At 45.6% G+C, this 26329-nt stretch overlaps 1 long non-coding RNA gene across 1 annotated transcript in view; it reads left to right on the plus strand.

The window, feature by feature from the left end:
* Nucleotides 1-485: 485 nt before the first annotated feature.
* LOC138528701 (uncharacterized) overlaps nt 486-26329 on the plus strand; it is a 158503-nt gene continuing 132659 nt past the window's right edge. Inside the window, exon 1 of the long non-coding RNA XR_011284207.1 lies at nt 486-708. This is a non-coding gene — a long non-coding RNA (uncharacterized lncRNA). The remainder of the gene's footprint in view (nt 709-26329) is intronic.

Here is a 26329-nt window from a genome sequence, read left to right on the forward strand (position 1 = left end):
AAGGAAGGAAGGAAGGAAGGAAGGAAGGAAGGAAGGAAGGAAGGAAGGAAGGAAGGAAGGAAGAAGAAAGAAAGAAAGAAAGAAAGAAAGAAAGAAAGAAAGAAAGAAAGAAAGAAAGAAAGAAAGAAATATATTGCACGTCTGTCCCTGATGCTCCAGCGCATTAAACATGGCATTTAATGAGAGGACGTAGACAGATGCCCAGGAGGAGCTGACCAATAGCCGGCCTGTAAACGCGGTATTTAACTGATATCTGGCCAATGAGATTACTCTAACTCTTTCTCAGAACGGTTCCCGAGGGCCACAGGGGGCTGGGGTGCTCTAGGAGCCAATTAACACAGACTTTGGGGAGCTTCCGTAGTAATAGTCTCTGCGCATGCTCTGGAGAGTAGTATCTCCTGGGAGTGTGATTAGTGTCTCTTGTTCTTGGTGATTAGTATCTCCTGTTCTGCGCAGCCTCAGTGCAGTCCTGGTACCCTCTACATCACCCGGTCTCCCAGGACCCTCCTCTCTTCCATAGTGGGTTTGCTGGAATCCTGCAAGAGGTCACTGCAGAGTAATCCATTCAGGATCTCTAGGGAGAAACCTACCCAAGATAACTGGAGAAGAATCCACCCAAGATCACTGGAGAGGAATCCACCCAAGATCACTGGAGAGGAATCCACCCAAGATCACTGGAGAGAAATGGCTAGGAAAGAGCCAGATGAGGTGAGGGGCCTCCTGGGTTGTTTCTTTGGGGACAGGCGTCATTGCTGCCAACTGGACCAATTCCATGGGGCTCATCCTAAGCCTTTTAGACAACAATATTTTGGATCCTGGGGGTTGTAGTTTCACGTGTCCCACTAAATATGTGGCTTTAAGTATTGGTATTCCCAGCATGCAGCGTGCTGTTCTCTAAACAAACAGGACTGGCTAAGGAGCCCTTTATGGTATTGGCGTTTTTTTCCATTTATGCAGCAAGTATCATTGTATTTATGGAAGAGGAAGCTGAGTGCTTCTATCAGAAACAGTGTGCACAAATTATAAGGTTGGTGAGTGGACCAATGGCCTAACAGGGCACTTTACAATGGCAGTGAATAGTGAACAGGACATGATGGAGGTGGCAGAGCAGGAAAATACAAGGGGAAAACCTGTGCAAGGGACAGTATAGATTGCCAATACACCATGTACATTATTTATACTTTCTTATAATCTCCAGTAAAGGAAGGTGAAGCTGGGGATTAATAGGGAGGGGTGATGGTCCTGTAGCAGACCTACAAGTCTCCTGCAACTCAGGCGAGTCTCCAGAAGCAAAACGCTGTCTCCCAGCCTCTGCTATTGGCTTTAATAATGAGAATAAATGCACTGTCTGGGAACCACTCTCTCTGCCATTCTGCGCAGCAGCACCTAGGAGAGGGATGGGGTGCTGTGCTGAGCACTGCACATGCCACGTTTCTCTACAGGCTGTAACCCTGACAGCTGTCGCTCCAGGCACCCTCTTGTACCTTGTACTCACCCATGGGTGTACAAAAGGAGGTTTAACATTCCCAGCAGACCCCAAATCTAAGCCCCAATTGTCCAGCAGCATTGTAACGCATTCACTGTCTGTGCACTCTCTCTCTCATTAAGTGTATGAACATCAATAACCTGAGAGCCAGCCTATCCTCTTCCAGCATTCTATGGGTCTCTCAAACATATCAGAAAATAATTTGTTTTACTCTCTTTTGTCTTGCATCAAACCTTACACATATTGCAAAAACAAAATTGACTTAATACATACATAATTCATTGCAAGAAAATGTATCATTACTATTGATTTTGAAACAAATACATCATGTACTTTTTTTAATCTTAGCTGCTAGGGTGTCTTTAATAGTGGTGCACCACTCTTTACTGGGGTTGGTAGAATTTGTGGCTGGGGCTGGATTTTCCAATTCTTTTAGGATTGAGAACAATTCTTTTGAGTCAGAGGCGGCGTTGCTGACCTGCCCATTGTAAGCATTAGCTTTGTAGGTGGTGATGGCTGTTTTGTAGGATTTATTTACCTCCTGGAAAGCTTTTTCAGACTCTGTAGTCGGGTGATTTCTGAAGGCATGTTCAAGAGCGTGTTCGGTTCTCCTAAGTGAAACTAGATCATCGTTGAACCAGAAACATGATCGTTTGTCAGAGCGTTTGGTTTTGGTGGTAAGAGGACCTACAGCATTGATAGTAGAGGTGAGGCAGTTGTGGTAAGTGTGTGCTGTAAGGCAGGGGTTGTCATTGGAAATAGAGACGTATCTAAGGCTTTGGAAAGCAACAGCACTAGGTTTTCAGGAGTACGTTTCCGGGAATTTCTAGTTTCGTAGGTATTGGTTACTTTAGGTTTGCTTAATGGGGGTTCAATTGGCCTAAGGGTGAATTTAATGTTGTGGTGGTCGGTCCAACTAAGAGGAGAGATAGAGTCGATGGTTATAGACATGTTTAGTGAGAGGATCCAATCTAAGGTTCTTCACTAACTGGATGAAGCTCTTATCCTTCAGGGAGGAGTGTAGTGCTTCTGATTTTGAGTCTTGGCTGTCATTAAAACCTAAGTTCAGGTCTCCCAAAATGATACATTTGGTATTAGGTTTTATGGGTGGAGCTAGTAGTAAAGGGATGTTAATTTCTGGGTGACTATTGGAGTTTGGAGATCTATAGATCACTACTAGATTGGTAGTCGTTTTTTCATTTATAGGAAATTTTATGAGCAGTGTTTCATAGCCTGCAATGTTTTCTATAGGGCAAGATCTGAGCTGGAGTTTGGTCTTGGCAATGATGGTGACACCTCCTCCATGTGAGTGAGTCCTATCACTTCTAAGGATGGTGTAGTCTGGTGGAATACACCTGCATCTGAAGCTCTGCTGGAATCAATTCTATACCATATATCCCTTCATCTGATGCTCTGCTGGAGTCAGGTCTATACCATACACACCTGCATCTGATGCTCTGCTGGATTCAGGTCTGTACCATATACACCTGCATCTGAGACTCTGCTGGAGTCAGCTCTATACCATATACACCTGAATCTGAAGCTCTGCTGGAGTCAGGCCTATACCATATATCCCTGCATCTGATGCTCTGCTGGAGTTAGGTCTATACCATATACACCTGCATCTGAAGCTCTGCTGGAGTCAGGTCTGTACCATATACACCTGAATCTGAAGCTCTGCTGGAGTCAGGTCTATACCATATATCCCTGCATCTGATGCTCTGCTGGAGTCAGGTCTGTACCATATACACCTGCATCTGATGCTCTGCTGGAGTCAGGTCTATACCACATACACCTGCATCTGAGGCTCTGCTGGCGTCAGGTCTATACCATATACACCTGCATCTGAGGCTCTGCTGGAGTCAGGTCTACAACATATACACCTGCATCTGAAGCTCTGCTGGAGTCAGGTCTATACCTTATACAACTGCATCTGAAGCTCTACTGGAGTCAAGTATATAACATATCCACCTACATCTGAAGCTCTGATGGAGTCAGGCCTATACCATATACACCTGCATCTGAATCTCTGCTGGAGTCAGGTCTATACCATATACACCTGCATCTGAAGCTCTACTAGGGTCACGTCTATACCATATAAGCCTGCATCTGAAGCTCTATACCATATACACCTGCATGTGAAGCTCTGCTGTAGTCAAGTCTATTCCATATACACCTGCATCTGATGCTCTGCTGGAGTCAGGTATATACCATATACATCTGCATCTGACGCTCTGCTGGAGTCATGTCTATACCATATACACGCGCATCTGAGGCTCTGCTTGAGTCAGGTCTATACCATATATACCAGCATCTGAGGCTCTGCTGGAGTCAGGTCTATACCATATACACCTGCATATGAAGCTCTGCTGGAGTCAAGTCTATACCATATACACCTGCACCTGAAGCTCTGCTGGAGTCAGGTCTATACCATATACACCTGCATCTGAAGGTCTGCTGGAGTCAGCTCTATACCATGTACACCTGCATCTGAGGCTCTGCTGGAGTCAGGTCTATACCATGTACACCTGCATCTGAGGCTCTGCTGGAGTCAGGTCTATACCATATACACCTGCATCTGAGGCTATGCTGGAGTCAGGTCTATACCATATACACCTGCATCTGAAGCTCTGCTGGAGTCAGGTCTATACCATATACACCTGCATCTGAGTCTCTGCTGGAGTCAGGTCTATACCATATACACCTGCATCTGAGGCTCTGCTGGAGTCAGGTCTATACCATATAAACCTGCATCTGAAGCTCTGCTGGAGTCAGGTATATACCATATACACCTGCATCTGAAGCTCTGCTGGAGTCAGGTCTATATCATATACCCTTGCATCTGAAGCTCTGCTGGAGTGAGGTCTATACCATATACACCTGCATCTCAAGCTCTGCTGGAGTCAGATCTATACCATATAAACCTGCATCTGAAGCTCTGCTGGAGTCAGGTATATACCATATACCCTTGCATCTGAAGCTCTGCTGGAGTGAGGTCTATACCATATACACCTGCATCTCAAGCTCTGCTGGAGTCAGGTCTATACCATATACACCTGCACCTGAGGATCTGCTGGAGTCAGGCCTATACCATATACACCTTCATCTGAAGCTCGGCTGGAGTCAGGTCTATTCCATATACTCCTGCATATGAATCTCTGCTGAAGTCAAGTCTATACCATATACACCTGCATCTGAAGCTCTGATGGAGTCAGGTCTATACCATATAAACCTGCATCTGAAGGTCTGCGGGAGTCAGCACTATATTTATTTATTTTGCATACATATAAATGAAGGCCTATATACACAATTAAAACATCAACATAACAGTATCCTATAAATGCAAATAGGCATAAAAAAAGAAATCAACAAATTCTATTTTCAATGCATTTAATTTAACATACTCCTGACGAATACATAAAACTTAACCAGATAAAATGTTAGGTCACAGTCGTTACCAGTCATAAACTCCACCCATAGGTCATCAATTCTTCTGTATCTCAATACCCATGAATATGTCATCATCAATTGGTGACATATAACTTCCAAACTGTTACAATACATCAACAAATGCTTGACAGTCTTGAACATGCAATCACCACGTAATCTACAGCCTATGGACGACCTACTGAAGCACAAACAATATTAAGAGTTTCCACCAAGTTAAATTTAATATGTATATAGTGTACCACAATATGACTATGAGGATATGCCCCAATATATTTGAGGCGATTGCATCTTCCCATATCATATTCCAGATACATCCCACCATTCACTTTAGTGGATAAACAATTGCGTGTTCCGTGTCATAACTGTTTACCACCAGAGCGCATGACTGTTTACCAAAGAGTGCCTTGCCAACCTGTAGAGGTGAATAAAGTCTTGTTGAATTTGACATAAACATTGTTGTCAGAACTGTTGCATTTGAAAGAAGTAGAAGCAAAAGTCAAATTCGGGGAAAGGAAGCCTGCTCGCATACTTTCAATATCAGAAGGGAGTTGCTGAAGAGAGAGCAAACCTTAAGCAGAAGCATCCTGACATACTGTGTACAAAAGGTGTCGCAGAAGTTGAAATCAGAGGAGTTGATGTAAACAGATGTGGTACTTTTGTCTTCGGCTTTACTCATTCTTTCCTGGAAGGAAATCATCCAGGAAACCCCTATTGGTGCTATTATTTTCTTTGTGGAACTAGAAAAGGGAATATTTTCATCAAGCAAAGAAGGAAAGTTTACCAGTGGATTTTTATTTGTGTGAACATTTAATTCTTTGGAACTTTTCAAGACTTTGGCTAAGACTTTCTTTCCCTTGGAAGAAATTGAATTTGAGACATTTCAGGGGGAATAAGGCCTGCCCAGGACTAGTAGAAGTCACTGGTTATTTGGTAACCTTTTTTTCAGTTAGTATAATGTTGCTTTGCATGTTTATGTTGTTTAGTGCAAGGGTTAGTTTTGTGAAAGCTAGGAGGTGTTCCCTTAGATACTAGACTAGGTAGGGAATCCCCTTGTAGACCAGGTTTAGTTTGTTTTTTAAAATAATTTTGTGTAAAATAAAATGCTGAATCTTGAGAAAAATAAAAACAGTCTTGAGTCTCACATTACTGATCCCTCACAGTAGAGACAGGAGAGTACAAAGAATGTCAATACAATAGCCCTTGCAGCAGTGTTCATGTGTTGCATATATGTATGCTCTTGGAGTTGTCCATGAGCTCGTAATTGCTTACCAAAATTCACAGCCCTTGGTATTATCATTGTAATACGTGGCCAACCTTTCTAGTAAAATAATTGTACTCATTTGGAAACAAAGAGTCTCTCAAAAATGAACTGAACTTTAGGGTTACTAAGCAAGGTGATGATAGGAACTGAACTCCTTTAACGTATTGAATAGCTGTGTGCAACGTAGATAAGGAAAGCATAAAGAAATAATTTTACTGGTAAAATTTGATCCTTGTCCCTGTAAATAAAATTAAAACATGGGCATCTGTCAGCGCTCTATTGGGAGGAGCAAGTGGGAGGTGCATGCGTCGTCCTGTCACCACCTCATGGGGAGTTAAATGGTGGTCGGAGGCAGGCTGATTGCGCAATGCAAACAGGGCTATGGCTAGGCAATGAAGCCACCCCTTTTTTCTAGGCAATGTCACTTTTGCTGTCTTTTCTTTGAGCAGGCAGTTGAGGCATTTCACAGATCACGTTTGCCTAGTAGGATCGTGATATGCTTGAATACTTTGTTTACAAATTGAGGTCCATTGTCAGACCAAAGGCCATTGCACCCCCCCTCCACCGTGGGAATACCTCTTTAACAAGGAATTCTGCTGCATCGGTGGCATCAAGGTGGGCGCGTGGTGCGGCTTTGATCCATCGAGAAAATGGACATGCAACCACTAGAATATACCTGTTGCCATTACAATTCTTGATCATTTCCACATAATCTATGTGCAAATGTTGTAAGGGCCTATTAGGGCAGGGTATTGCTCCTCTCACTACTCAGAACGTGTGTCCTGCTATCAAACGTTGGCACACAATACAGTTATACATGAATGCAGCAACATGCTGCGCAAAGTTAGGACAGAACCAGTCTTCTGCTATCTGCACTGCAAGACTCTCTTTACTTGGATAGGTCGGGTAGTCGAGCTGCGTTAAGGCTGTCTGGAGTAGTGTGAGGGGCATGACTGGCTTTCTGGTGCTCTCCTGTGGCCACATTGCATCTCTGGAGGATACTGAACACGCCCTCCTTAGCCATAATTCCTTCTCTTCTACTGGTGTTCGTCCCTGTAACTCCATTATCTGGATAACAGACAATGGGCCTCATTCCGAGTGTGGCCGATCATAAACAAGGGTGCCGGTAAGCTTACCTGCACCCTTGTTTCCGGACTGCCACACTATGAGTCTGCCTGCTGGGGCCATTGCACCCGGCAGGGTCAGACCTGCCTGGCGCAACATTCCCTGCATGCAGACTTCTCACGGAAGCACCCGCACTATTAGCAATGGTGCCGTGCTTTTGTCTCCCGAATCCCATGGAGTCCAATGGGACTCCACAGGAATGGGGAGGTACCGAATCTGCCGCCTGACTTCCCGGGCTGCCGGGGCTTGTAATGTCCCGGTGGCACCGGGATGTCAGGCGGCGGACTCAGTGTTTCTGGGTCGGCGACAGCCCACCGGTGGCACCGCTGGGTTGCTGCCAACTCCGGAATGAGGCACAATGAATTAAACCTTTCCTGCATTACCATGTTACACACTTGTGTGTGTCTATTGGAAAGAGTATCAAACTAATTTATCTGTAGAAAATATGCTGCTTTTTTTGCTTCTGCATCTGCGGTTTCCACAGGAATCTATGTCCTCCCCCCTCTAGTGAGCTTGGCACTTCACCACTTTGATGGTTGATGGAGTTGAAGAGCATTTTTGAGTCTGGCCAACAGGGGCGCGTGCTGCAGTGGTGTTCCGTCAGCGTGTCAGAAGCCCTGCCTTTTCCATCGTGACAGACCTGCATGTACTGCTGATGTCATGTATGCAGAGTCAGAGTACACTGTGATCTCCTCATCCTCATGTGTTTCTAGTGCTATTTTAAGTCCAACCAATTCTGCTGCTTGTGCTGAGAATTGCAAGGGTAACCTCGCATTTGCCACTACTTCAAATGTCCCGTTCTGTCTCAATTTGACCACTGCCATCCCTGTGTGCCATTCTCCTGATGTCTGGTCAATTGTTGAGGACCCATCAATAAAGAGTACTTCCCCTACCCCAAAGGCATTTTCTAAGATCCTTACGATGTTATCATATTGTTCTGTGTATTTAGTGCAGTCATGTAGATACTCTCCCGCCTCCACTGGCTCTGCTATGAATGTTGCTGGGTTTACAACGCACTACTTTTATTTCTGGATTTGAGATGATCACCTCGTATCCAGATGCTCTCTGTGTGGTCAGAGTGCTTTTGGGTTTCTCAAGAATGGCAAAGAGAGAACGCTCCACGTAGACCGTTGCACTACAGCCCATGGTGATACTTGCTGATCTCTCAATCGCAAAGTCAGCTACAGCCAATGCGTGTTCACAAGGATAATGGCCTCTTATCACTGGAACTAAGAGCCTTCTGTAGTAGGCTATCGGTTTGTGCCCCAGGGTAGTTTTCTGTGCAAGTACTGCTGACATCACTACTCCATTTGAGTGCAAGAATGAAGTACAATTCTGCACTGTAATCAGGGATTCCCAAAACTGAGGATGCGCATATTGCCCTTTTCAATACATTTATTATTTATTCTTTTCATTTGTATAGCGCTCACACACCCTAAGGCATCAGGGCGCTAGGGTGAACGGGTAAAAAGAGGCTATTAGGCACAATAGGAAGTATACATATTTACAGTGTACATGTGTTACAGTCAAAGGAGTACATGCGCGAGGAGACAGAGTCATGATGCGGTCGGATGCATGAATCAGGGAGGGTTAAATGAAGAGCCATGTTTTGAGGGCTTTGCGGAAAGCCCAGTAGTAGTCCTTTGATCAGAGTTTGAGTCGGAGGGAGTTCCATTGCTTTGCTGCTATAACTGGGAAGCTTGAGACACCTGCTTTAGCACATTTGAATTTCGGTTGAACTAGTCTTTGTGTGTAAGGTGTTCTAATGGGCCTGGTTGAGTGCGATTTGGAGAATCTTTGTGAAAGGTGGGCGATGCCGACTTGGAAATGCATCCGTGGGTGATGTTTAGGGTCTTGAAATGTATTTTTTTCCGGATGTGGAGCCAGTGTACCGCCTTACGGGCAGCTGATATGTGTTCAGATCTGGGGAGGTTGAGGGCAGCTTGTAAAGCGTTACTTTGGATGGTTTGCAGTTGTATTAGATAATGGGCCGAGGTGCCGGCAAATAGAGCATTGCAGTAGTCTAACCTTGCGCCCTCCAAAGCGCAAGCGGTCGTCAGGCAGCTGTCTGAAGATAGGAAGGGTCTTGAGGCATTTAAGAGTTTGGTGTAGCATGCTGCTGAGGAGGCGATGGCATTGACTTGTCTGGTTAGTGTTAATGAGGCATCCAGATATACTCCAAGGGTTTTGACAGTAGGCGAGACTGGGAATGGGATGCCATCGATGACGGAGGTCGAGTATTCAGAGTTTAGTTTATTTAGTACTGTTGTGTGTCCTAGGATAAGCAGCTCTGTTTTATCATTGTTCAGGCAGAGGCCATGGGGGGTTTAGCATGGCGGTGTCTTCTGAGTGTGTGCCAGAGAACGGGAGGAGAATGGGCCTCATTATGAGTGTGGCGGAAAGGCAACAACAGCGCCGGTAGTGCTACTGGCGCCGTTGTTACCTCTCCATCACACTACGAGTTCTGCACGCCGGTGCCGGTCTGCATGCCTGGTCTGACCAGGCGTGCATACTGGCACCCACGAACAGAACTCATGATTGCACTGGCACCGTTATAAATGGTGCCGGTGCAACCATGCTCCCGACCCCCATTCTGCCCTATGGCCCCTATGGGGCAGAATGGGGATCAGGAGGCTGGCCATAACGACACCCGCGAATGGGCAATTACCGGGTCCGCCAAACTCGGCATGACCCGGTTACTGCCCATTTGCGGGTGCCGGAAAAAAAACACCTCCCGCGGCAGCCGTGCCCTTAATAAGGGCACGGCTACATAGTGAGGGCCATTGTGTGTGTCGTCAGCATAGTTTGTGTATGCGATATCAAGGGAGTCTAGAAGGTGGAAGAGTGGCTTCATGAAGATGTTATAGAGGATAGGGGCGACACAGGAGCCTTGAGAGACTCTGCAGTTGATTGGCGAGGGTGTCGCACTTGCGTTCTCTGAGAAGACTTTCCTTTTTCTACATTCTAGGAAGGAGGCAATCCATGCTCCCTTAATCCTCAGGCACAGTGGTGCGCAGTACAAATGTATTAATGTAATGTAATGTAGTTGCTTCTGGAGAGAAGGATTCAGCTTGGGTGCGGTGTCGGCAGAGTATGCTTGGGTTGACTAAATTGAATGCTGCGGACAGATCTAGTAGCTGCAGGAGGCCAAGTTTACCCTTATCCCTGATGTCATCCATCTGATTTTTTAAGTCATGGAGAGCAGTTTCGGTTCCATGCCCTAGGCGGAATCCAGATTGGTGGATTTCAAGTATCTGGTTTGCTTCAAGGTGCCGCTGTATTTGAACGTAGGCAGCTCTGTCAAGTATTTTTAGCAGGATGGAGATGGCCATGATGGGGCAATAGTTGTTGGGTCAAGGGTCGTTTTTTAGGAGCAGTTAGACCCATGCTTCTTTGAGGCTGGCAGCTACCACGCTTATGACTGCCATGATAAACGGGGCCAGTGCTTCAGCGCAGTCGTTGATCAGGGGGACTGGACACATATCTCCTTTGCATTTAGTGGACTTTAGGCTTTTCAGGATGTGCAGGGTTTCTTGGGTGGAGATTGTGTTGAATCTAAATAATGGTGGAGTATTGCGCAGGCAGAGTGGAAGCTCTCGGAGGCCGTGACGGTATCACTCAAAGTTGTTTGTTTGGTATGGTTCAAGGTGGCTTGTTTGCGAATTATTTATTTTGGGAGTAAATTGATTTAATACAGCATGGCACTCTGGATACTGTCACACCAGGTGCGGCTTTGGTCAGCGTAGATAAGGATGGATAATTGTTTGGTATTAGAGGTCGCGTTGGCGATTCTGGAATTGAACATATTGGTTTTAGCTTGAAAGATTACCTTTTTGTATTGTTTGGACAGGTTTTGGAACTCTTGTTTGAGTGTGTCGGAATCAGATTGTCTCTTTTTTTCTCTAAGTTCTTTGAGGTCTGGGGGTGTACCAGGAATTCATATGCGCTAGTGATTTGGATTTTTTGGGAGCAAGTGGGGCAATCGATTTGATAGCATTTGCTAGTGTTTTGGTGTATAGGTCCACAAGATTGTTTGTGTCCATGTGGTCTCAGATGTCTGGGTTGAGGGCATCCAGAAATGGAAGGAGATTTTCTTATTTAGCTTACGGCTAGAGATGGGGGCATCGTGTTGATGGGTGTTTTGGTTTGTAGATTGAGGGAGATGGTGAACAGGATAGCATGGTGGTCAGACCATGGGCATGGGGTATTTGATGTGATAGAGATGTAGCAGTTTAAGTCAGATATCCAGTCTGAGGAGCGCCCTTTGTTAAGTGTGGGGCTATGGATGCGATGACTAAAGCCATTGGTCGATGAGAAATGTCTAATGCGTAGGTGGTCTTTACTGATAACAGTGACTCTGCCACCTTTGGTGTTCAGTCTGTCACTCCTAAGGATAGTGTATCCTAGTGAGCTAGCAAGGGAGAGAGCTGGATATGTGGCAACAAGGAGCCATTTTTCTTTGATTGCAAGGGCATCTAGGTTATTGGCTGTTAGGAGGCCGTGGATGTCTAGCACGTGGGCTGGCAGAGATCGAGCATTGATAAGGGCAGGCTTGAGAGATGGGCTCTGGGCGGGCATCTAGTTCTCTGTTGTGGGTGGTTATATTGGGGTGGGAGGGTAAGGTATCAATGATACTGGAGGGCACACAGTCGGTGGCAGTGGGAGGACAGGTAATTGCATTGGGCATACAGTCATTGACATCAGGCATACAGGCAGTAGGCATACAGGTGCTAACCTTGGTCAAAGCACCAGCATTTGGTGCTGTTTGTTGAGGTGTTTGTCTTCTGCTGGATACTTCGTGCCCTGTTGCAGTCTGTTCACGTTTGCTACTGTCCTGAAGGAGGAGCAGCTCATACTATAAACACTCCATTCAGACACGGAGCATCAGTGGTGCTGTTCATTGGGGTGTCTGTCTTGTGCTTTCTTTGGCTGCAATGGCTGCACGGTTCCTGGAAAGCCCTCACCTCCCGGCCTCACACGCTTAGTGTGAAAAAGGTACGTCGGCGCGTTTTCAAATTTCTAATGCATTCTATTGGGATGCGCCAAACTAACAGTTAGCCCTCTCGTGCCGGTGACTGCGGGGTCTTTATTCCCTTTGAGCCTTGCATTGAGGGGCTCTGAGCGCACAGATATTGGTTTCGTAAAAAGAAAACAAGGCATTACGCACCGGCCGTAGAAGCCAACCTCAAATCAACACCTCGGACACGAGTCAATCCCCAGACGCTCAACTGAGTACAGTTCACAAGGTTGGAGGCTCCCCCCATCAGAATAGCACACTGGATAGTGCCACAGGGCGATGTAACAAGGCCGAGATTGCTGCAGCACTTAGACAAAATCTAGGAGTCTCAAAAGCAACTGGTCAGGTGAATATTGTGCCCGCTCTTTGTGTGGAGAAGCCACAGCATAAGGGTCATGGGAAGCAAAGTATAAAACGATTGCTGGGGCTTTGAAAGCATGTATCTCTCCTGTGATGTCTCCAATAGCTGGCCAATGCACAATGGACTATATCCCAAAACTATCTGGTACGAGCACGGAGGTGAAATCTATCCTGCCCATCAGGAAAATTGCAACCATAGATCGAACCCAGATGAATGTACTAAATGATATAAGCATAATTGAATACTCAGACTCCGTTGCTCATATAAAGGCCTGCAAAACATCTGAGAGTGTAATCCAACAAACTTGTGACACTTCTCGAGTTGGTTCCCACAATGAACTGACTGATTTTATATCCCCAAAAAATTGAAGAGAGCAATCTATTTCTTCTCCTAACTACTCTGTTCAATCAAACGAAGGAGCTGGGTTCGATCTATGGTTGCAATTTTCCTGATGGGCAGGATAGATTTCACCTCCGTGCTCGTACCAGATAGTTTTGGGATATAGTCCAGACCCTCAGGTCGGCCGATGACATTATTAAACTGTCCTTGCCTAGCCTCTCAGCTCTCAATATGGTTTTAGGTTCATTTGTAAAACTATATGACAAAATATGGGAAGAGGTGAAGGTGCACACTGTTATGTTACCTTCCATAAACAACAAGGTTGAAGACTTAGAGGCCTGTGTAGGTCATATAGCATCTTGTGGTAGTGTTCCTGCTGTGTAGGTCCTACAGCATCTTGTGGTATTGTCCCTGCTGTGTATGTCCTATAGCATCTCATGGTATTGTCCCTGCTGTGTAGGTCCTTTAGCATATTGTGGTATTGTCCCTGCTGTGTAGGTCCTATAGCATCTCGTGGTATTGTCCCTGCTGTGAAGGTCCTATAGCATCTTGTGGTAGTGTTCCTGCTGTGTAGGTCCTATAGCATATTGTGGTATTGTCCCTGCTGTGTAGGTCATATTGCATCTCATTGTATCTCATGGTATTGTCCCTGTTGTGTATGTCCTACAGCATATGATGGTATTGTTCCTGCCGTGTAGGTCCTATAGCATCTCATGGTATTCTTCCTGCTGTGTAGGTCCTATAGCATCTCATGGTATGGTTCCTGCTGTGTAGGTCCTATAGCATCTTGTGGTATTGTCCCTGCTGTGTAGGTCCTATAGCATCTCATGGTATGGATCCTGCTGTGTAGGTCCTATAGCATCTGGTGGTAGTGTTCCTGCTGTGTAGGTCCTATAGCATCTCATGGTATTGTTCCTGCTGTGTAGGTCCTATAACATCTCATGGTATGGATCCTGCTGTGTAGGTCCTATAGCATCTCGTGGTAGTGTTCCTGCTGTGTAGGTCCTATAGCATCTCATGGTATGGTTCCTGCTGTGTAGGTCCTATAAAATCTCGTGGTATTTTTCCTGCTGTGTAGGTCCTATAGCATCTTATATCTGAGAGTGTAATCCAACAAACTTGCAACACTTCTTGAGTTGGATCCCCCACTGAACTGGCAGATTTTATATCCCCAAAAAACTGAAGAGAGCAATCTATTTCGTCTCCTAACTACTCTGTTCAATCAAATGAAGGAGTAATTCATCACACCCTCAGGGCGGCTGATGACATTATTAAACTGTCCTTGCCTAGCCTCTCAGCTCTCAATATGGTCTTAGGTTCATTTGTAAAACTATATGACAAAATATGGGAAGAGGTGAAGGTGCACACTGTTACGTTACCTTCCATAAACAACAAGGTTGAAGACTTAGAGGCCTGTGTAGGTCATATAGCATCTTGTGGTAGTGTTCCAGCGGTGTAGGTCCAATAGCATCTTGTGGTATTGTCCCTGCTGTGTAGGTCCTATATCATCTTGTGGTATTGTCCCTGCTATGTAGGTTCTATAGCATATTGTGGTATTGTCCCTGCTGTGCAGGTCCTATAGCATCTTGAGGTATTGTCCCTGCTGTGTAGGTCCTATAGCATCTTGTGGTATTGTGCCTGCTGTGAAGGTCCTATAGCATCTTGTGGTAGTGTTCCTGCTGTGTAGGTCCTATAGCATCTTGTGGTATTGTCCCTGCTGTGTAGGTCCTATAGCATCTTGTGGTAGTGTTCCTGCTGTGTAGGTCCTATAGCATCTCATGGTATTGTTCCTGCTGTGTAGGTCCTATAGCATCTTGTAATATTGTCCCTGCTGTGTAGGTCCTATAGCATCTTATGGTATTGTCCCTGCTGTGTAGGTCCTATAGCATCTTGTGGTATTGTCCCTGCTGTGAATGTCCTATATGAATCTCATGGCATGGTCCCTGCTGTGTAGGTCCTATAGCATCTCGTGGTATTGTGCCTGCTGTGTAGGTCATATTGCATCTCATGGTAGTGTCCCTGCTGTGTATGTCCTATAGCATCTGATGGTATTGTTCCTGCTGTGTAGGTCCTATAGCATCTCATGGTATTGTTCCTGCTGTGTAGGTCCTATAGCCTCTCATGGTATGGTTCCTGCTGTGTAGGTCCTAAAGCATCTTGTGGTATTGTCCCTGCTGTGTATGTCCTAAAGCATCTTGTGGTATTGTCCCTGCTGTGTATGTCCTATAGCATCTCGTGGTAGTGTTCCTGCTGTGTAGCTCCTAAAGCATCTCATGGTATTGTTCCTGCTGTGTAGGTCCTATAGCATCTCGTGGTATGGTTCCTGCTGTGTAGGTCCTATAGCATCTTGTGGTATTTTTCCTGCTGTGTAGGTCCTATAGCATCTCGTGGTATTGTCCATGCTGTGTACGTCCTATAGCATCTCGTGGTATTGCCCCTGCTGTGTGGGTCCTAAAGCATATTGTGGTATTGTTCCTGCTTTGTAGGTCCTATAGCATCTTGTAATATTGTCCCTGCTGTGTAGGTCCTATAGCATCTTGTGGTATTGTCCCTGCTGTGTAGGTCCTATAGCATCTTGTGGTATTGTCCCTGCTGTGAAGGTCCTATAGCATTTCATGGTATGGTTCCTGCTGTGTAGGTCCTATAGCATCTCATGGTATTGTCCCTGCTGTGTAGGTCCTATAGCATCTTGTGGTATTGTCCCTGCTGTGAAAGTCCTATATGCATCTCATGGTATGGTCCCTGCTGTGTAGGTCCTATAGGATCTCATGGTATTGTGCCTGCTGTGTAGTTCATATTGCATCTTATGGTATTGTCCCTGCTGTGTATGTCCTATAGCATCTGATGGTATTGTTCCTGCTGTGTAGGTCCTATAGCATCTCATGGTATTCTTCCTGCTGTGTAGGTCCTATAGCCTCTCATGGTATGGTTCCTGCTGTGTAGGTCCTAAAGCATCTTGTGGTATTGTCCCTGCTGTGTATGTCCTAAAGCATCTTGTGGTATTGTCCCTGCTGTGTAGGTCCTATAGCATCTAGTGGTATTGTTCCTGCTGTGTAGCTCCTATAGCATCTCATGGTATTGTTCCTTCTGTGTAGGTCCTATAGCATCTCATGGTATGGTTCCTGCTGTGTAGGTCCTATAGCATCTCGTGGTATATTTCCTGCTGTGTAGGTCCTATAGCATCTCGTGGTATTGTCCATGCTGTGTACGTCCTATAGCATCTCGTGGTATTGTCCCTGCTGTGTAGGTCCTATAGCATCTTGTGGTATTGTCCCTGCTGTATAGGTCCTATAGCATCTTGTGGTATTGACCCTGCTGTGTAGGTCTTATAGCATCTTGTGGTATTGTCCCTGCTGTGAATGTCCCATATGCATCTCATGGCATGGTCCCTGCTGTGTAGGTCCTATAGCATCTCGTGGTATTGTGCCTGCTGTGTAGGTCATATTGCATCTCATGGTATTGTCCCTGCTGTGTATGTTCTATAGCATCTGATGGTATTGTTCCTGCTGTGTAGGTCCTATAGCATCTCATGGTATTGTTCCTGCTGTGTAGGTCCTATAGCCTCTCATGGTATGGTTCCTGCTTTGTAGGTCCTAAAGCATCTTGTGGTATTGTCCCTGCTGTGTAGGTCCTAAAGCATCTTGTGGTATTGTCCCTGCTGTGTAGGTCCTATAGCATCTCGTGGTAGTGTTCCTGCTGTGTAGCTCCTATAGTATCTCATGGTATTGTTCCTGCTGTGTAGGTCCTATAGCATCTCATGGTATGGTTCCTGCTGTGTAGGTCCTATAGCATCTCGTGGTATTTTTCCTGCTGTGTAGGTCCTATAGCATCTCATGGTATTGTCCATGCTGTGTACGTCGTATAGCATCTCGTGGTATTGTCCCTGCTCTGTAGGTCCTAAAGCATCTCGTGGTATTGTTCCTGCTGTGTAGGTCCTATAGCATCTTGTAATATTGTCCCTGCTGTGTAGGTCCTATAGCATCTTGTGGTATTGTCCCTGCTGTGTAGGTCCTATAGCATCTTGTGGTATTGTCCCTACTGTGAAGGTCCTATAGCATCTCATGGTATGGTTCCTGCTGTGTAGGTCCTATAGCATCTCATGGTATTGTCCCTGCTGTGTAGGTCCTATAGCATCTTGTGGTATTGTCCCTGCTGTGAAAGTCCTATATGCATCTCATGGTATGGTCCCTGCTCTGTAGGTCCTATAGCATCTCGTGGTATTGTGCCTGCTGTGTAGGTCATATTGCATCTTATGGTATGGTTCCTGCTGTGTTGGTCCTATAGCATCTCGTGGTATATTTCCTGCTGTGTAGGTCCTATAGCATCTCGTGGTATTATCCATGCTGTGTACGTCCTATAGCATCTTGTGGTATTGTCCCTGCTGTGTAGGTCCTATAGCATCTTGTGGTATTGTCCCTGCTGTATAGGTCCTATAGCATCTCGTGGTATTGACCCTGCTGTGTAGGTCCTATAGCATCTTGTGGTATTGTCCCTGCTGTGAATGTCCTATATGCATCTCATGGTATGGTCCCTGCTGTGTAGGTCCTATAGCATCTCGTGGTATTGTGCCTGCTGTGTAGGTCATATTGCATCTCATGGTATTGTCCCTGCTGTGTATGTTCTATAGCATCTGATGGTATTGTTCCTGCTGTGTAGATCCTATAGCATCTCATGGTATTGTTCCTGCTGTGTAGGTCCTATAGCCTCTCATGGTATGGTTCCTGTTGTGTAGGTCCTAAAGCATCTTGTGGTATTGTCCCTGCTGTGTAGGTCCTAAAGCATCTTGTGGTATTGTCCCTGCTGTGTAGGTCCTATAGCATCTCGTGGTAGTGTTCCTGCTGTGTAGCTCCTATAGTATCTCATGGTATTGTTCCTGCTGTGTAGGTCCTATAGCATCTCATGGTATGGTTCCTGCTGTGTAGGTCCTATAGCATCTCGTGGTATTTTCCCTGCTGTGTAGGTCCTATAGCATCTCGTGGTATTGTCCATGCTGTGTACGTCCTATAGCATCTTGTGGTATTGTCCCTGCTGTGTGCTGCGGGGGTCTTTATTCCCTTTGAGCCTTGCATTGAGGGGCTCTGAGCACACAGATATTGGTTTCGTAAAAAGAAAACAAGGCATTACGCACCGGCCGTAGAAGCCAACCTCAAATCAACACCTCGGACACGAGTCAATCCCCAGACGCTCAACTGAGTACAGTTCACAAGGTTGGAGGCTCCCCCCATCAGAATAGCACACTGGATAGTGCCACAGGGCGATGTAACAAGGCCGAGATTGCTGCAGCACTTAGACAAAATCTAGGAGTCTCAAAAGCAACTGGTCAGGTGAATATTGTGCCCGCTCTTTGTGTGGAGAAGCCACAGCATAAGGGTCATGGGAAGCAAAGTATAAAACGATTGCTGGGGCTTTGAAAGCATGTATCTCTCCTGTGATGTCTCCAATAGCTGGCCAATGCATAATGGACTATATCCCAAAACTATCTGGTACGAGCACGGAGGTGAAATCTATCCTGCCCATCAGGAAAATTGCAACCATAGATCGAACCCAGATGAATGTACTAAATGATATAAGCATAATTGAATACTCAGACTCCGTTGCTCATATAAAGGCCTGCAAAACATCTGAGAGTGTAATCCAACAAACTTGTGACACTTCTCGAGTTGGTTCCCACAATGAACTGACTGATTTTATATCCCCAAAAAATTGAAGAGAGCAATCTATTTCTTCTCCTAACTACCCTGTTCAATCAAACGAAGGAGCAATTCATCAGACCCTCAGGTCGGCTGATGACATTATTAAACTGTCCTTGCCTAGCCTCTCAGCTCTCAATATGGTTTTAGGTTCATTTGTAAAACTATATGACAAAATATGGGAAGAGGTGAAGGTGCACACTGTTATGTTACCTTCCATAAACAACAAGGTTGAAGACTTAGAGGCCCGTGTAGGTCATATAGCATCTTGTGGTAGTGTTCCTGCTGTGTAGGTCCTATAGCATCTTGTGGTATTGTCCCTGCTGTGTATGTCCTATAGCATCTCATGGTATTGTCCCTGTTGTGTAGGTCCTTTAGCATATTGTGGTATTGTCCCTGCTGTGTAGGTCCTATAGCATCTCGTGGTATTGTCCCTGCTGTGAAGGTCCTATAGCATCTTGTGGTAGTGTTCCTGCTGTGTAGGTCCTATAGCATATTGTGGTATTGTCCCTGCTGTGTAGGTCATATTGCATCTCATTGTATCTCATGGTATTGTCCCTGTTGTGTATGTCCTACAGCATCTGATGGTATTGTTCCTGCCGTGTAGGTCCTATAGCATCTGATGGTATTCTTCCTGCTTTGTAGGTCCTATAGCATCTCATGGTATGGTTCCTGCTGTGTAGGTCCTATAGCATCTTGTGGTATTGTCCCTGCTGTGTAGGTCCTATAGCATCTCATGGTATGGATCCTGCTGTGTAGGTCCTATAGCATCTCGTGGTAGTGTTCCTGCTGTGTAGGTCCTATAGCATCTCATGGTATTGTTCCTGCTGTGTAGGTCCTATAACATCTCATGGTATGGTTCCCGCTGTGTAGGTCCTATAAAGTCTCGTGGTATTTTTCCTGCTGTGTAGGTCCTATAGCATCTCATATCTGAGAGTGTAATCCAACAAACTTGCAACACTTCTTGAGTTGGATCCCCCACTGAACTGGCAGATTTTATATCCCCAAAAAACCGAAGAGAGCAATCTATTTCGTCTCCTAACTACTCTGTTCAATCAAATGAAGGAGCGATTCATCACACCCTCAGGGCGGCTGATGACATTATTAAACTGTCCTTGCCTAGCCTCTCAGCTCTCAATATGGTCTTAGGTTCATTTGTAAAACTATATGACAAAATATGGGAAGAGGTGAAGGTGCACACTGTTACGTTACCTTCCATAAACAACAAGGTTGAAGACTTAGAGGCCTGTGTAGGTCATATAGCATCTTGTGGTAGTGTTCCAGCTGGGTAGGTCCAATAGCATCTTGTGGTATTGTCCCTGCTGTGTAGGTCCTATAGCATCTTGTGGTATTGTCCCTGCTATGTAGGTTCTATAGCATATTGTGGTATTGTCCCTGCTGTGCAGGTCCTATAGCATCTTGTGGTATTGTCCCTGCTGTGTAGGTCCTATAGCATCTTGTGGTATTGTGCCTGCTGTGAAGGTCCTATAGCATCTTGTGGTAGTGTTCCTGCTGTGTAGGTCCTATAGCATCTTGTGGTATTGTCCCTGCTGTGTAGGTCCTATAGCATCTCATGGTATTGTTCCTGCTGTGTAGGTCCTATAGCATCTTGTAATATTGTCCCTGCTGTGTAGGTCCTATAGCATCTTATGGTATTGTCCCTGCTGTGTAGGTCCTATAGCATCTTGTGGTATTGTCCCTGCTGTGAATGTCCTATATGCATCTCATGGTATGGTCCCTGCTGTGTAGGTCCTATAGCATCTCGTGGTATTGTGCCTGCTGTGTAGGTCATATTGCATCTCATGGTAGTGTCCCTGCTGTGTATGTCCTATAGCATCTGATGGTATTGTTCCTGCTGTGTAGGTCCTATAGCCTCTCATGGTATGGTTCCTGCTGTGTAGGTCCTAAAGCATCTTGTGGTATTGTCCCTGCTGTGTATGTCCTAAAGCATCTTGTGGTATTGCCCCTGCTGTGTAGGTCATATAGCATCTCGTGGTAGTGTTCCTGCTGTGTAGCTCCTATAGCATCTCATGATATTGTTCCTGCTGTGTAGGTCCTATAGCATCTCATGGTATGGTTCCTGCTGTGTAGGTCCTATAGCATCTTGTGGTATTTTTCCTGCTGTATAGCTCCTATAGCATCTCGTGGTATTGTCCATGCTGTGTACGTCCTATAGCATCTCGTGGTATTGCCCCTGCTGTGTAGGTCCTAAAGCATATCGTGGTATTGTTCCTGCTGTGTAGGTCCTATAGCATCTTGTAATATTGTCCCTGCTGTGTAGGTCCTATAGCATCTTGTGGTATTGTCCCTGCTGTGTAGGTCCTATAGCATCTTGTGGTATTGTCCCTGCTGATAAGGTCCTATAGCATCTCATGGTATGGTTCCTGCTGTGTAGGTCCTATAGCATCTCATGGTATTGTCCCTGCTGTGAAAGTCCTATATGCATCTCATGGTATGGTCCCTGCTGTGTAGGTCCTATAGCATCTCGTGGTATTGTGCCTGCTGTGTAGTTCATATTGCATCTTATGGTATTGTCCCTGCTGTGTATGTCCTATAGCATCTGATGGTATTGTTCCTGCTGTGTAGGTCCTATAGCATCTCATGGTATTCTTCCTGCTGTGTAGGTCCTATAGCCTCTCATGGTATGGTTCCTGCTGTGTAGGTCCTAAAGCATCTTGTGGTATTGTCCCTGCTGTGTATGTCCTAAAGCATCTTGTGGTATTGTCCCTGCTGTGTAGGTCCTATAGCATCTAGTGGTATTGTTCCTGCTGTGTAGCTCCTATAGCATCTCATAGTATTGTTCCTTCTGTGTAGGTCCTATAGCATCTCATGGTATGGTTCCTGCTGTGTAGGTCCTATAGCATCTCGTGGCATATTTCCTGCTGTGTAGGTCCTATAGCATCTCGTGGTATTGTCCATGCTGTGTACGTCCTATAGCATCTCATGGTATTGTCCCTGCTGTGTAGGTCCTATAGCATCTTGTGGTATTGTCCCTGCTGTATAGGTCCTATAGCCTCTTGTGGTATTGACCCTGCTGTGAATGTCCTATATGCATCTCATGGTATGGTCTCTGCTGTGTAGGTCCTATAGCATCTCGTGGTATTGTGCCTGCTGTGTAGGTCATATTGCATCTCATGGTATTGTCCCTGCTGTGTATGTTCTATAGCATCTGATGGTATTGTTCCTGCTGTGTAGGTCCTATAGAATCTCATGGTATTGTTCCTGCTGTGTAGGTCCTATAGCCTCTCATGGTATGGTTCCTGCTGTGTAGGTCCTAAAGCATCTTGTGGTATTGTCCCTGCTGTGTAGGTCCTAAAGCATCTTGTGGTATTGTCCCTGCTGTGTAGGTCCTTTAGCATCTCGTGGTAGTGTTCCTGCTGTGTAGCTCCTATAGTATCTCATGGTATTGTTCCTGCTGTGTAGGTCCTATAGCATCTCATGGTATGGTTCCTGCTGTGTAGGTCCTATAGCATCTCGTGGTATTTTTCCTGCTGTGTAGGTCCTATAGCATCTCATGGTTTTGTCCATGCTGTGTACGTCGTATAGCATCTCGTGGTATTGTCCCTGCTGTGTAGGTCCTAAAGCATCTCGTGGTATTGTTCCTGCTGTGTAGGTCCTATAGCATCTTGTAATATTGTCCCTGCTGTGTAGGTCCTATAGCATCTTGTGGTATTGTCCCTGCTGTGTAGGTCCTATAGCCTCTTGTGGTATTGACCCTGCTGTGAACGTCCTATATGCATCTCATGGTATGGTCCCTGCTGTGTAGGTCCTATAGCATCTCGTGGTATTGTGCCTGCTGTGTAGGTCATATTGCATCTTATGGTATTGTCCCTGCTGTGTATGTCCTATAGCATCTGATGGTATTGTTCCTGCTGTGTAGGTCCTATAGCATCTCATGGTATTCTTCCTGCTGTGTAGGTCCTATAGCCTCTCATGGTATGGTTCCTGCTGTGTAGGTCCTATAGCATCTTGTGGTATTGTCCCTGCTGTGTAGGTCCTAAAGCATCTTGTGGTATTGTCCCTGCTGTGTAGGTCCTAAGGCATCTCGTGGTAGTGTTCCTGCTGTGTAGCTCCTATAGCATCTCATGGTATTGTTCCTGCTGTGTAGGTCCTATAGCATCTCATGGTATGGTCCCTGCTGTGTAGGTCCTATAGCATCTCGTGGTATATTTCCTGCTGTATAGGTCCTATAGCATCTCGTGGTATTGTCCATGCTGTGTAGGTCCTATAGCATCTTGTGGTATTGTCCCTGCTGTGTAGGTCCTATAGCATCTTGTGGTATTGCCCCTGCTGTATAGGTCCTATAGCATCTCGTGGTATTGACCCTGCTGTGTAGGGCCTATAGCATTTTGTGGTATTGTCCCTGCTGTGTAGGTCCCATAGCATCTCGTGGTATTGTTTCTGCTGTGTAGGTCCTATAGCATCTCATGGTATTGTTCTGGTTGTGTAGGTCCTATAGCATCTCGTGGTATTGGCCTGCTGTGTAGTTCATATTGCATCTCATGGTATTGTCCCTGCTGTGGAGGTCCTATAGCATCTCATGATATTGTGCCTGCTGTGTAGGTCATATTGGATCTCATGGTATTGTCCCTGCTTTGTAGGTCCTATAGCATCTCATGGTATTGTCCATGCTGTGTACATCCTATAGCATCTTGTGGTATTGTCCCTGCTGTGTAGGTCCTAAAGCATCTCGTGGTATTGTTCCTGCTGTGTAGGTCCTATAGCATCTTGTAATATTGTCCCTGCTGTGTAGGTCCTATAGCATCTTGTGGTATTGTCCCTGCTGTGTAGGTCCTATAGCATCTTGTGGTATTGTCCCTACTGTGAAGGTCCTATAGCATCTCATGGTATGGTTCCTGCTGTGTAGGTCCTATAGCATCTCATGGTATTGTCCCTGCTGTGTAGGTCCTATAGCATCTTGTGGTATTGTCCCTGCTGTGAAAGTCCTATATGCATCTCATGGTATGGTCCCTGCCTTGTAGGTCCTATAGCATCTCGTGGTATTGTGCCTGCTGTGTAGGTCATATTGCATCTTATGGTATTGTCCCTGCTGTGTATGTCCTATAGCATCTGATGGTATTGTTCCTGCTGTGTAGGTCCTATAGCATCTCATGGTATTCTTCCTGCTGTGTAGGTCCTATAGCATCTGATGGTATGGTCTCTGCTGTGTAGGTCCTATAGCATCTCGTGGTATTGTGCCTGCTGTGTAGGTCATATTGCATCTTATGGTATTGTCCCTGCTGTGTATGTCCTATAGCATCTGATGGTATGGTCTCTGCTGTGTAGGTCCTATAGCATCTCGTGGTATTGTGCCTGCTGTGTAGGTCATATTGCATCTCATGGTATTGTCCCTGCTGTGTATGTTCTATAGCATCTGATGGTATTGTTCCTGCTGTGTAGGTCCTATAGAATCTCATGGTATTGTTCCTGCTGTGTAGGTCCTATAGCCTCTCATGGTATGGTTCCTGCTGTGTAGGTACTATAGCATCTCGTGGTATTTTTCCTGCTGTGTAGGTCCTATAGCATCTCATGGTATTGTCCATGCTGTGTACGTCGTATAGCATCTCGTGGTATTGTCCCTGCTGTGTAGGTCCTAAAACATCTCGTGGTATTGTTCCTGCTGTGTAGGTCCTATAGCATCTTGTAATATTGTCCCTGCTGTGTAGGTCCTTTAGCATCTCGTGGTAGTGTTCCTGCTGTGTAGCTCCTATAGTATCTCATGGTATTGTTCCTGCTGTGTAGGTCCTATAGCATCTCATGGTATGGTTCCTGCTGTGTAGGTCCTATAGCATCTCGTGGTATTTTTCCTGCTGTGTAGGTCCTATAGCATCTCATGGTATTGTCCATGCTGTGTACGTCGTATAGCATCTCGTGGTATTGTCCCTGCTGTGTAGGTCCTAAAACATCTCGTGGTATTGTTCCTGCTGTGTAGGTCCTATAGCATCTTGTAATATTGTCCCTGCTGTGTAGGTCCTATAGCATCTTGTGGTATTGTCCCTGCTGTGTAGGTCCTATAGCATCTTGTGGTATTGTCCCTACTGTGAAGGTCCTATAGCATCTCATGGTATGGTTCCTGCTGTGTAGGTCCTATAGCATCTCATGGTATTGGCCCTGCTGTGTAGGTCCTATAGCATCTCGTGGTATTGTGCCTGCTGTGTAGGTCATATTGCATATTATGGTATGGTTCCTGCTGTGTAGGTCCTATAGCATCTCATGGTATATTTCCTGCTGTGTAGGTCCTATAGCATCTCGTGGTATTATCCATGCTGTGTACGTCCTATAGCATCTTGTGGTATTGTCCCTGCTGTGTAGGTCCTATAGCATCTTGTGGTATTGTCCCTGCTGTATAGGTCCTATAGCATCTCGTGGTATTGACCCTGCTGTGTAGGTCCTATAGCATCTTGTGGTATTGTCCCTGCTGTGAATGTCCTATATGCATCTCATGGTATGGTCCCTGCTGTGTAGGTCCTATAGCATCACGTGGTATTGTGCCTGCTGTGTAGGTCATATTGCCTCTCATGGTATTGTCCCTGCTGTGTATGTTCTATAGCATCTGATGGTATTGTTCCTGCTGTGTAGGTCCTATAGCATCTCATGGTATTGTTCCCGCTGTGTAGGTCCTATAGCCTCTCATGGTATGGTTCCTGTTTTGTAGGTCCTAAAGCATCTTGTGGTATTGTCCCTGCTATGTAGGTCCTAAAGCATCTCGTGGTAGTGTTCCTGCTGTGTAGCTCCTATAGTATCTCATGGTATTGTTCCTGCTGTGTAGGTCCTATAGCATCTCATGGTATGGTTCCTGCTGTGTAGGTCCTATAGCATCTCGTGGTATTTTCCCTGCTGTGTAGGTCCTATAGCATCTTGTGGTATTGTCCATGCTGTGTACATCCTATAGCATCTTGTGGTATTGTCCCTGCTGTGTAGGTCCTAAAGCATCTCGTGGTATTGTTCCTGCTGTGTAGGTCCTATAGCATCTTGTAATATTGTCCCTGCTGTGTAGGTCCTATAGCATCTTGTGGTATTGTCCCTGCTGTGTAGGTCCTATAGCATCTTGTGGTATTGTCCCTACTGTGAAGGTCCTATAGCATCTCATGGTATGGTTCCTGCTGTGTAGGTCCTATAGCATCTCATGGTATTGTCCCTGCTGTGTAGGTCCTATAGCATCTTGTGGTATTGTCCCTGCTGTGAAAGTCCTATATGCATCTCATGGTATGGTCCCTGCTGTGTAGGTCCTATAGCATCTCGTGGTATTGTGCCTGCTGTGTAGGTCATATTGCATCTTATGGTATTGTCCCTGCTGTGTATGTCCTATAGCATCTCATGGTATGGTTCCTGCTGTGTAGGTCCTATAGCATCTCATGGTATTGTCCCTGCTGTGTAGGTCCTATAGCATCTTGTGGTATTGTCCCTGCTGTGAAAGTCCTATATGCATCTCATGGTATGGTCCCTGCCTTGTAGGTCCTATAGCATCTCGTGGTATTGTGCCTGCTGTGTAGGTCATATTGCATCTTATGGTATTGTCCCTGCTGTGTATGTCCTATAGCATCTGATGGTATTGTTCCTGCTGTGTAGGTCCTATAGCATCTCATGGTATTCTTCCTGC

This window comes from Ambystoma mexicanum, chromosome 7q (genome assembly GCF_040938575.1).
Source record: "Ambystoma mexicanum isolate Mex_15411 chromosome 7q, UKY_AmexF1_1, whole genome shotgun sequence".
Taxonomy (NCBI): Eukaryota; Metazoa; Chordata; class Amphibia; order Caudata; family Ambystomatidae; genus Ambystoma; species Ambystoma mexicanum.